The sequence below is a fragment of the Tasmannia lanceolata genome, unplaced genomic scaffold (genome assembly GCF_043159265.1).
Source record: "Tasmannia lanceolata isolate RefF3 unplaced genomic scaffold, GAP_Taslan_0.1 ptg000006l, whole genome shotgun sequence".
NCBI classification, from domain to species: Eukaryota; Viridiplantae; Streptophyta; class Magnoliopsida; order Canellales; family Winteraceae; genus Tasmannia; species Tasmannia lanceolata.
In genome coordinates, this window is record NW_027518683.1 from 18,573,168 (window position 1) to 18,581,950 (window position 8,783).

General features: G+C 37.8%; 1 long non-coding RNA gene across 1 annotated transcript; it reads left to right on the forward strand.

Moving 5' to 3' along the window:
- The first annotated feature begins 585 nt into the window (after positions 1–585).
- Positions 586–2,224, forward strand: LOC143878458 (uncharacterized). Its single transcript, XR_013250972.1, has 2 exons — positions 586–1,302; positions 1,920–2,224. It is a non-coding gene; the product is annotated as an uncharacterized LOC143878458 (long non-coding RNA).
- Positions 2,225–8,783: the final 6,559 nt, after the last annotated feature.

Below are 8,783 nucleotides of genomic sequence, written 5' to 3' on the forward strand. Positions count from 1 at the left end.
CATCATATGCCTTTCCAAACTAGGTTAAACGAATTCTAGAAGGAAAAGTCCTGTGGGGTCATCATTCATGGCATGTTGCAATTTGTAAATTACATGACATGGTTCCACTTGTCTTTTGGAATGATATTTTTCTCTTTAGTAGTGATTCTTTCAAATCACCCCATCATATAATCCAAATTGGGCCATGGCGATTTCGGCTTGGGTTGGTTGGCATTTACTTGTGTTAAGTAGGAGTTAAGACAAGCCAACCCAATTTAATTTTTGGTTGGGTTAGGGTTGACGCCTCGGTCCAATCCGAACCCAACGTTCAATCCAATCCGAACCCGATTCGTTCCCTCTATACCCAATCCGACCTGACTTGAATGGGTTAGGGTTGAGACATTTAAAGGCGGGTTGGGTCAGGGTTAACCCTCCTTTGACCCGAGGCTCAAGATGGGTCAGGTTAGGGTTGAGGTTTTGGGTCCTGGGGTTAGACTAGCTAGGGTTGGCCTCAACCGAAGCGGCGCATGAGAAGAACAGGCCTAGATAGCTAATTAAAGAATGTTTAATGATCAACAAAAGTAGGGTTGTATGAACGTAATGAATTTTGTGGTCAATCACATTTATTGTTGGGCCCAGAAGAACATTCCTTGTTTCAAATGGGTCGCCCAATCAAACAGTAGATCTAATGGGAACACTTAGGCAAGTGCCATGGATTATTTTATCTTGCTTAATGAGGAAACAAAAACAAGTTAGGTATTACAAGGAAAGAAGCTTCATATCACCTTCTCACCATTTAAGACAAGAGAAAAGGCAAAGGAATCAAATTCCATGGAGGGGTCCTCAACCCTATCGTGTCTTGAGAGAAAAAGAAAAGTAGAGAAGAAACCAAATCAAATGAGAAAAGAAAGAAAAGAGACACATTCATCAGAGTTATATTCTAGAAAGGTTGGGTCCCATTAGAGAAAGGAAGCTTCGATACCGTGATATACGTTAAGGAAGGGGAAACCGCGTGGCAACCAACTTGTCTTCGTCTAGAAGCGCGCACTAGCTCAAATTCAATGAGAAAAAAACACACCATTATAAACAAAATGTGGCAGATTACTATAGTAGTTAAAGATATTTCTAAGCTTTATAATGCTTTGGTTGCATACAAATATATAAAGCAGCTCTTTGAAGACCGTCTCAAACAAAGCTCATACGAAAATAAAAACATGGGTTCTTCTAGGTTTATCTTTATCTTGCTATTGGCCTTGGTTTTCCTCCACTCCCATGTCCCTAGAGGTGTTCATGCCCGATCACTGCCTCTCAAGGATCAAGATAGTAAGAAATCTCTCTCTCTCTCTCTCTCTCTCTCTCTCTCTCTCTCTCTCTCTCTCTCTCTCTCTCTCTCAATAGATAAAGGATCAGTATAGAGGCTGTTCTTCAATTAACGGGATATTAAGCAGGGTGTATTTTATTTCGTCATTGGATAGGCTTGCAATTCTCTGTTCATGTTTGGGACAGCCCAAATGGATTCATGTTTGGAACAACCCAAATGGATAGGGTATACTATACAAGCAGGGTAGCCAATCCCAGGAATAGCTTATCCAAGGATTCATATCCTTATGAAGAATAGCTCCAACACTTCTTAACTGATTAGACTTAATTCAACTCATTGGTTATTGGTAAAATTAATATTTTCACTAATCTTAGTTTCTTAGTTTTACATTAAATCTCAAAGTATCTTATACAGAGCACTTACATGATAAACATTGTAACAGGTGATAACTGTGGAAAGAGATAAGAATAGAATATCCTAATCTAACCAGATTACTAATCTAATATGGTTGCCTAATCTATCTAAGTTACCTCATTTAACTAACTTGTCTGAATCTCAACCCAAGCCAACGGCGAGAACTCACATATTCTAACAGATCTCTTTAACTTTGTTTTTTCAGGATATGTGAAGGTGTTGGCATCACTTGGAGTCATGTGTAGATGCTGCGATGGTGATGGAGAGGAATGTAAGACTGCGTGGGACGCCTCTTGCAAGAAGCTCGATTGTCTTCCATGGAAATTACACTGATTTTATACCAGTATTCTTTACTATTGTACATTTGAATATAAATTGATTATTAAAGTTTTTACACTAATTAGGACACTCTCTTTTATGAGAACTTACCCATTTACTGAACTAGTTAAGGAAATTTTCTATGCAATTTGTCTTCTTAATTTGTTGAGAATAATATAATTTTGTAAGGAAGTCTCTTTTGTGGCAACCCATTGACTTAACCTTGATTGTTCAAAAAGTTTCATTCATTTTGGGGTGTCAAGGATAGAGATCCTTGGATATTCTCGAGATTGGATATCTCAGTTGGATAAATCTATCTTCAAATTATATTGTCCTCTCTTCACTAATTTTGTTCTGGTAAATACTTCACCAAAGAATAAAGGCCCACAATGACAGAGGATAGCAAGCCTATCCAAGGATAAACTATATTCCGAATTGTTATCCCCATCGTGAACAACCCATTTCTGTAATACTTTTTACGTGGCATGATATTTTCATCGCCTTTTCCAGCAGTTTGACCCTGTGTTCTTTTCCTCTTCCTAAGAAACCACTGCATTTCCACTCTCTCTTTTTTTTTTTTTTTGGGTCTTTTCCTAGAAATGCCTGCATTTCTACCCTTTGGTTTGTCTTGACTGCATTTCCAACCTCTCTGGTTTGGCTTTTTCTTGAAACTTACATAGAAATGGTCAAATGGGAGTCAGCTGGGGAATGTGGTGTAAATATTATTTCGATACTTCTAAAATTTATAAAAGATCTGACGAATAACTATGCCATATTGCCTTATCACATAGTAACCATGTCAAGTTTAATTCATTTGTAAGGTTCGGCTCTCAATCATTTCATGGAATGTCTGTGGGCCCATTTGTGAAATAAGAGCTGAGAGAACGGAGGAGGGGAGACTTGAGAGAGCATGAGTGGAGAGGGCATGGAGAGAGCATGAGAAATCCCTAAAAATACTGAAAAAATTCGTTACTTCAAATTGAGTATTTTCCCCTGTTTTTTGGGGGTCTTTTCATGATCTCTCACTCCCACCTAGGGGTGTAAACGAGCCGAGCCGAGCTTGGCCAGGCTCGGCTCGGCTCGGTCACGCTCGGCCAGGATCGCGAGCCTTATCGAGCTCAGGTTATATTAAGTTCACACCCCTCTTCTTCCCTGGACAGCCCTATCTAGTGTAATTTGACTACTCTTTTTACACTACTGGGGGTGGTCCAAGTAACAAATGGGGTTCCAAAAAAGAAGTGACATATCTTGCCTCCCCCTTTCACTCCCTGGACAACCCTTTTGTGTATATATTAATATAATATATATATATATATATATATATATATATATTTATTTAAATATATTAAATTCTTAACGAACCGAGCCTAGCCTAGCTCGGGCTCGGCTCGTTAAGGATTCGAGCCGAACTTTTTTTGAGCCCGAGCCAAAATTGACACCCTTACTCCCACCCTCAAGTATCTCCCTCTCCGCCCATTACTCACAAATGGCCCCACTAATATTCCATGGAATATGTTTCATGGTTCCCAAACATACATTAAGGGCATGTTTGGCTACCATGAATTTTATTTTATTTTTCAAGATAAATCGATGGTCTCCAAGTAGAGAAATGGGTGAAGTGCTAAAACTTAGGAAACAAAAATAAGGAAACTAGTGTCTCCATGTGATGGGAAGTGGCTAAAACTCATGAAACACAAAAATCTACCTCAAAATAGGATCCACTTTTTCTTGATATTCACCACTTCTCAGGCTCATCTCAATCGTGCCCTCTCAAATCACTCTCCTAATGCCATGTCTAGCAGCCGGGAATTATTTTTCATGATAAAGTGGTGTCTCCTCTCTGAGTGGTGAGAGAGGGGTATGGAAGTGGGAGAAGAAGAGAGATTTGAGAGGGCACGATTGAGATGGACCTCAGAAGTAGCTAAAAATCAGGAAAATGTTGATCGTATTTTGAGTAGAGTTCTTTTGTTTCCTAATTTTTTGTCACTTCACATCACTTGGATACATTCCTGCTTTTTGTTTCCTGATTTTTAGCCACTTCATCTATACTTGGAGGCACGGGTTTATCATGAAAAAAAAAATTATGGTAGCCAAAAGTGCCCTAAGGGTTGTTTGAATGCGGGGAATATTTTTTGGATTTTTTATTGTTAGATAAATTCATTTTCCATGGACTTTTTTCCCAAAATAAAATTTTTGCTTCTTTTTTAAGGAAAACTGCAAGCCCATTAGACCTTGGAATTTTATTTTTCATAGACTAATCTTTCAATATATAGAATATTTCATAATTTTCTTTTCACTGTCTTCAAACACCCTCTAAGTATAAACAGACGGCAAGAAAGTTGTGTTTTACAACATCAATTGTACTACTATCTTTGTATTATCTTTGTTCGTTCAGGACCACCTCGGTTCTGTTTTTACATATATATATATATATATATATATATATATATATATATATATATATATTGCCCTTTTCAAAAAAAAGAAAGTTGTGTTTTACAACATCAACAACAGTTAGTGGCCCAGGATTCAACAGTTTACAAAGCAATAGAGAGCTCAGTTGGTAGGTTCTCATCATCGATAATGGTTAAGAAGGTGGTGGATCAGTCTATATAGACATTTACAAGAGTGTATTGGCCAATTCAGTGAGCGGAGAAACGATTGTTTTGGGAAGAGCTACAGAATATAAGAAGTGAGGGGTCACACACCACACCCATGGTGTACGGGGGAGACTTTAATGAGATTAGATTGGTAGAAGAAAGGATAGGTTCAACTGTACGTCTCCATTGCACTTACATGTCTGCGGTGCGGGACCCAAAAACAGCTTGTCAGCAATGAGCCCAAGAGTGATTGTCCACCTAGTCATTCTATTTTAATTTTCTTAAACTTCCATTTGGGATCTATGATCAGACGATCAGAATCATCTAATTATTATAATTTTCTGGTCATGTCATCTCCACAGTATGACCCACAATATGAAAGGTCTGGATCCACGCTAGCATACTATTGGTGGGACCTGATTAGGCTTCTCAAGTCTCATATGAAGACTTCTCATAGTATCATTCCCCATCTAACTTAGCTCTTAAAACCTATCAGGTTTTTTGAGCCAGACCCTCTAAAGATGGTGTCCATAGCCGAGTTTGAATCGTGTGGAAAATTTCTGGTCAGAGCATATTAGCTTTCTCAGATTTCATTGGAAGTAATGAGCTGTAGATCTTCTCTTGATTGGGACCATACTTAGCAAAACGTGATTAGGCAAAAAAAACGGGACAGCAAAAAGTCAAGTTTAATACGGCACTGGTTTAAAAAAAACGTAGTAAAAAAAAACGGGAACACAAGAAAATGAGTTTAAATTTAGTCATTTGTAAAATATGGTGGGTTAAAATTGGAAAGTTTGCCAAAAAAATGTGTTTAAAATGTTTAAAACGCATTTTAAACTTATTTAAAACGTTTGCATAAAAAAACGGAGTTTTAGTTGTTGTAAAAGTTTTAAACGGAGTTTTAAACGGCACACCAATAAAACACGTGAGTTTTGCTAACTATAAGTTGGACCACGGAATTGTAAATCCTCGCCATTGTATACTAATAATGACAAATTTTACAACCATCGCTAAGAAGTTACAAGGGATTTTCTCGTTGTGCTTAACACCCCCAACCCACCACCTTAATAAGCGAAGAAAAAGACAGAACAGGAGGAAAGGAGGAAATGTTGATGTTAGATGAACCATTTTTTCCAAGATTCGAACTTAAGGACAAGTCTATTGTCAATCCTCAAGGTCCATTCCTAGGTCCTACATGGGAACATGCATGCGTAATTTAAACGTAATCAAGACGTACATATGGACCATCATGAAGAAACCCATAATGTTCATACAGATGAATGGTTTACTAAAGTGGCTATTATAGTTTAGTCTGACAAAGGTTAAAGAAAGAATGCCTGGCAAAGAGGTAAATGGCGGTTTTGTCGGTTTGGAAAATGAATTTTTTTTTCCATAAATTCTAGAAGAATCTAGGTGTGATGCTTCAAATGGACATATTCAGTTCATGCATCCTTCACTCAAATATTCAATCGATGTGAAGTGTCGGCTGGTTTGAAAAGAGACAAGGCTCTCCCTTAGACCATTTCACAGAGAGAGAGAGAGAGAGAGAGAGAGAGAGAGAGAGAGAGAGATATGTTTAAAATAGCCTAAAATACCATATTAATTTTGGGCTATTGATATCTGCACCTCTATGTTTTGATAATGAGACAAATTCTTCTCTTTTACTTTTTAATTGGATAATGAGAGCTTTTTGGGAATTGTAATAGCTTTTCACAGCTGGTTAAATAATAAAAGACAAGGTGAGTTAGTAAAGTTATCAAAACAGTGTGAATATCAGCAGGTGGGGTTTGTGGGGTAACATTAATATTTGTTAAGCAAATATGTAAGAAATGCCTTATGCATGTCGCGGTAGGTGGGAGAATTGCTAGCGTCCCTCGCAAAAGGCATTTCATAGCTGATCTGTTGCACGTCGGACCAGCCACCTCATGCATGGAGACAAAAGCTGTTGTCTTCATTCATGAGGTGGCTGGTCCGACATGCAGCAGACAGGTCATGAAATGCCTTCTGCGATGGACCCTAGCATATCCCATATAATAATACGTACTAATGGTTACTTGCAAATAATGGTTGTAATAGTTTTTGCAATGGTCCAAAAAGGCCTTAATGTTTCATTTACAAATAAGATCAAATTAAGAATGGACGCTTAATAATCGCCCCTTACAAGTCAGCATTCGCCACCCTGTTACCTTTTTACCGGTTGTGAACAAAAACTGTCGGTGGGGCTCAACAATTGAATGGTTTAGATCTTTGACCAAGGTAGGCATCAGTAGATGTAGATGTTATTTAAAAAATTATAAATGTTCCTAGGCGTAGAGCATATAATTTTTTATTTATTTTTAAAATATTACTCGAGCTTAACTTATTCGAAGATCCATACCATTCATTTATTGTGCTACAACATAAATAGGCATTGCCCTAAAAAATCATCTCCATAGGATGATCTTAACCCTTCGATCTACAAACGGATGACCCCATATATAAACCCCTACAGATTGGAGAGTTAGGATTATCCCTTATCCGTGATTTTAGAGGAATAACCTTTTTTACTTTGGGTCCTACAAATGAACAGTTTGGATCTTAGAACAAGGTGAGCCCATATGAATTTCCAAATAAACAAGCATTATATCATGAGAGAACAGTTTCTACACACAAGTGTAGATAAGTTATCTACACACTAGCTTAAAATACAATGGGGCCCACATTGTTTGGGTGATCCAAATCATTCATTTAATGGGCCCTCACATAGGTAGGGTGTGCCCAAAAAATCAGCTTCATAGGATGATCCTAACCCTTCGAACCGTGGAGGAAAAAATTGATAGATTTGTGAAGGTTTATACACGTCCATTTTACCTCCACAAATCATAGGGTTGATCCTATGGAGCTGATTTTTTGTGGACACCCTATCTATGTGAGGGCCAATCAAATGAATGGTTTGGATCACCCAAACAATATCCTCTCTACTGTATTTTAAGCTAGTGTGTAGATAACTTATCTACGCATGTGTATAAACTGTTTTCTCTCAGAGAAAAGTGTTTCCAAGCACGTGCTTAGATAAACTTATCTAAGCACATGCTCAAAAACACATGTGGCCCACATTTTTTTGGGATCTCATTTGGAAGGCCCTTCCATGGATAGGGTGTGGCTGTGTTCTCTTGTTTCCTTTCCCGTTGGGTTTCCGGGAAACCCCTGTATTTTTCTGTGGAAACTGATATTTTTGGTGTTCTATTAGTTTCCTCGAAAACTATTTTATCAAACGTGGAAAATGAGATAAATGACGTGGAGGAAAAGACTTTTTCGTGACTTTTCTCCCATCCCATTTCCGATACAGACTATCGGAAAACTCACTTTCTCTCTAGTTTCCGCGATCGTAGCTGTGTGGAGATTCACATTTCTGATTTTTTTAACACAGAATTTGGGTTTAATGTATTAGTTACTCAGAATTTATTAAGTCATGATTTGTTTGATTTATTCTTTTGCAGGTAACCATCCTACTGTCGATTTCCTTCCTAACCTTCTTGAGGTTTGTTCTTACTTTGCGTGATATTGCGTTTAATGTGTTGTAAGCCCCATTCCATGTCGTCTTTTGGGCTTCTTTTATTTGTTATGTGTTGTAAGCCCCATTCCATGTCGTGTTTGGGGTTTCTTTTATTTGTTTCGTGTTATTGCTTGTTATGTTCAGCAGTTGGTGCGAATTTGGGGCTTGTTCTTCTTCTTGTTGAGTACTAACCATTTGTTGTTAGATGAACGATCATAGACTTAGAATCGAGGATGTTGGTTGTCTAATCGGAGGCTAGTTCTTCTTCTTTTTGAGTACTAACCCCATTCCATGTCGTGTCAAGTCTATGTTGGTTGCCTGATTTATATCTTGGCAACTCTATATTTGTGACAATTTTATGTCAAGTCTATGTTGGTTGCCTGATTTATATCTTGGCAACTCTATATTTGTGACAATTTGATTGACATTGTTATTGTTCAACTTCTGTTTGTCATGGTTTTTCTTATTTTGATTGACTTCAGAGGGTTGGACCCACTTATTTTAGACTAGATTCTATGTTGGCATCATTCTGCATGTCAGTTTGTCACAGTTTCTATTTAACAGGTTTCTATTGAGTTTTCCTGCAACGAAACACATATTTTTGTAGTTTCTATGA